At 37.2% G+C, this 2,810-nt stretch overlaps 1 long non-coding RNA gene across 1 annotated transcript; it reads right to left on the bottom strand.

Moving 5' to 3' along the window:
* Positions 1 to 118: 118 nt before the first annotated feature.
* Positions 119 to 801, bottom strand: LOC116405658. Its single transcript, XR_004218750.1, has 2 exons — positions 606 to 801; positions 119 to 498 (listed from the first exon to the last, which is right to left on the bottom strand). It is a non-coding gene; the product is annotated as an uncharacterized LOC116405658 (long non-coding RNA).
* Between the last annotated feature and the right edge of the window lie 2,009 nt (positions 802 to 2,810).

Raw genomic sequence — 2,810 nt, 5'->3', positions numbered from 1 at the left:
ATGAGCTTATTTTTAAGCATATAAATACATAAACTTATTGACTTTGAATTTCTATATAAATATGATACATACTTTTTAAATTATATATATTAAAACTGTGTTCTAGCACTATCCTATATTTTTTAGAAAAAAATGACACGTCACCATGTCTATAATTTATTGACCCATGTCTAGAATTCGTATACGTGCTTGTTTGTTGAGAACTTCACGTCTTCATTAGATGGGAGGATAGCCATATTATAGTGGTTGTATGTGTAATATAGAGAACCAAACCTAGTACTCGAGATTTGTACAATAACAGAGAACTTACATTTCCACCGGCTGACTTGACTATCAGGGATAGAGTTTTAGGTGGTGGTTGAGCGTGAGCTGATATGCAAACATCATACCCTTCAAATAAAGCTCAAAAACATGCTTTTGCCTTGAGAACTGCAGCTTTTAGGCTGGCTCGATACTTCGATATGTAGTCATCATCATTTAGTATGTAAGGCAACTCGTCTGCAGATCAATAAGGAATTAATCAATCACAAAAATTAGGTAGGATGAAAAACATAAGTGGAAGAAAATACATTACGCTTTGATACTAGCAAGCCATTCGAACTTACCAACAAATCTGCCTTCCCGGTAGCTTTCCTTTAACCAACTGGAGGAGACAATCCAAGCTCTGAGTAATTTGCAATTAACTTGCAATTTTAGTAACAAGATATAGTAAAAATTATGAGCAAGAGCACACTGACACGCTTGAAGCCACATGGTAATGCATATGCTCGATAATCATTGAGAACAATAACAGGAGAAAATAAAGTTAAGAACAGTAGCTTGAAGAACAAAAAACAATCTACAACATAAAATCTTCAAAAACACATTGCTTAAAATCAAGTTTACTAATATAAAAGGTAAGATATTACGTTCCACTCTCCACACTACTGAAGTTCAACATTTCACATGAAAGAAATGAAATACTACTCCAAATATAACTGAAAAAAGCATAATTGGGTAAAGAAAAAGCATAGAGAAATGCAAAAGAATCCTTGGCTTTGATATATTGAAAGGTAAAAAATATCAACCATAGATGTCCGGAGAAGAACTCCTACAAATACACACTTAACGCAGATTATCATTCGCTAACATGAGACCTTCTAGAGGAATTCTGTTAGGATACTTCCTAACAAGAACAAGATCTTAATTTATTATAATGAACTATAAGAAAATACAAGATAAAACCAAGTATAAGGCACTTGGAACCTCCCTCTTGAGTACTCTCACCCAAGCCCTAGATCACTTCCCAGAATTCTCCCCTCACTTACCCTCCCTCCATTTATAATAAGATGTAACCACACTTACATAATAACTACTAGTAACTTTCTAAATATCTAATTACCCTTATACCCCTAACCTTATACTAATCTAGGTATCTAACATTACCCGATGCTTCAAAACACCTTGTCCTCAAGGTGTGCTTGCAAACATGATCAAGGCCCCTTTCTCTTTTTTTCTCTTTTTAATTGCAAACAATCCCCAGCATTCTGCTCTTCAATGTTGAAAAAGAAATCCTCCCCTTCGGCTTTGAAAAACTCTCGATTCCAATAAGGTCCATTGACTTCAGCCCACAAAGCAGCCCAATGTACTTGAATTTTCCTTTTCCAAAACACATTGTCTTAGTTAACCCTTTGCATATCACCAACAAGTGTTTAATTTTCAAACTCTTCATCTCTAGTGGGCTAGGCCATAATCAAAGTGTTGCGTCAAGACCAAAATCATACTGCCGCCGGTTTCATTCCTAGGACCCACCTACATACAAGTTTTTCTTCCCTCCTATTTTTGGAACTCTCCACCCACTTCATCTACAAAATGATGTGCCCCCAATGTTTTATTTAGAATAAGTTGAAGCTCATTTAGAGTAAGTTGAAGCCCACTTGAAATAGTAAAACCCAAGATTGTTCCTTTTGTCCTAATCCTCTGTCCTACCAATTTCTACCACGCCATTGGCACCATCATGTGTGCAACAACTTCTTCCTCGTCACGTGATTCACCCCTATTCCAGACCACCTTCTCGAGCCTCTGTAGACCGATAACTATCGGCTTCTTCTTTCTCCATTGCAACCAGCCATTTTGTGTTTCTTTTAGCAACAAATTTTTCTTCACTCGAGTCTTCATTTCGAGCCTCACAGGTAATCCTCGTCGACCTTCCTCTATAGTTTCTTCTTGGTCTCTCTTTGCCATCCTCTTCACCTTCGTTGTATAACCGTTGAAATCGCGTTTTCCTCGATTCTTCTATAGTTTCAGATCCTTCTTGAAATCCATCAATTTATGGACCTGAAGATTCCAATCCGTTCTAAATAAACACAATCCAGATCAGTGCCACTGAACACAGGCATTTCAACCTTCTTGAATTTGCTATGATCGTTCGAGTTTTCATCCCTTTCAAACTTGTTTGTTTTACCTTCTACCTTGATTTCCTTCAATGTCTTACCTCCACCTTCGATTATACTCTCAATCGTTGGTCCTTTGCTCGACGATCCTTCCATTCTTTCGGAGATCGTCAAATTATCCTTCTGCTATTCCTTCGATGCATTTAGCAACCGTTCTTGTTTTTCCAACTAGATGACCAGTCTTTCGATGCTTTTTGGCAAGCATAACAAGTTTTCTTCAATTGCCAGCAACTTGTGTAACTCCACTTGTATCCCCGAGATTTCCTTATCAGAGGTCTCCAACTTCTCTTTGATCCGTTTTTGTGCTGCTCTATCATTCTCCCAAGTAAAAACGCTCTGATACCAATTTGTTAAGATACTGTAAATATACGGCAAGTG

Source organism: Cucumis sativus, unplaced genomic scaffold, assembly GCF_000004075.3.
Source record: "Cucumis sativus cultivar 9930 unplaced genomic scaffold, Cucumber_9930_V3 scaffold136, whole genome shotgun sequence".
NCBI classification, from domain to species: domain Eukaryota; kingdom Viridiplantae; phylum Streptophyta; class Magnoliopsida; order Cucurbitales; family Cucurbitaceae; genus Cucumis; species Cucumis sativus.
This window is presented reverse-complemented; position numbering and strand designations above follow the sequence as displayed.